A 340-nucleotide genomic window follows, 5' to 3' on the forward strand; every position below is an offset into this window, starting at 1 on the left:
GTATGTTGTTAAGAAAAGTTACAGAAATAATGCTACACAATAAATAGTATGCTTTAAATAGGCCCTGTGATCACTGATCAGTACTAGCCAATACAGCTGCCAGCAATTAGTGATCACCTTTAATATTAACCATCAAGTATTCAGCTAAGCCTTTGTGTACATAGTATTTTATATTTGAAAATGTATGAAAGGAAATCTTTAAACCTTATTATTTGCCATAATATAAATTACTATACGTTGAACAGAGCTATTTACTGTATGCAACACTACCTCTAAACAACTGATGGTCTCAAATACATAGAGAAGACATGAAATGTTATTTCATAGTTTTAGTATCTTC

The sequence above is a fragment of the Larimichthys crocea genome, chromosome I (assembly GCF_000972845.2).
Source record: "Larimichthys crocea isolate SSNF chromosome I, L_crocea_2.0, whole genome shotgun sequence".
Classification (NCBI taxonomy): domain Eukaryota; kingdom Metazoa; phylum Chordata; class Actinopteri; family Sciaenidae; genus Larimichthys; species Larimichthys crocea.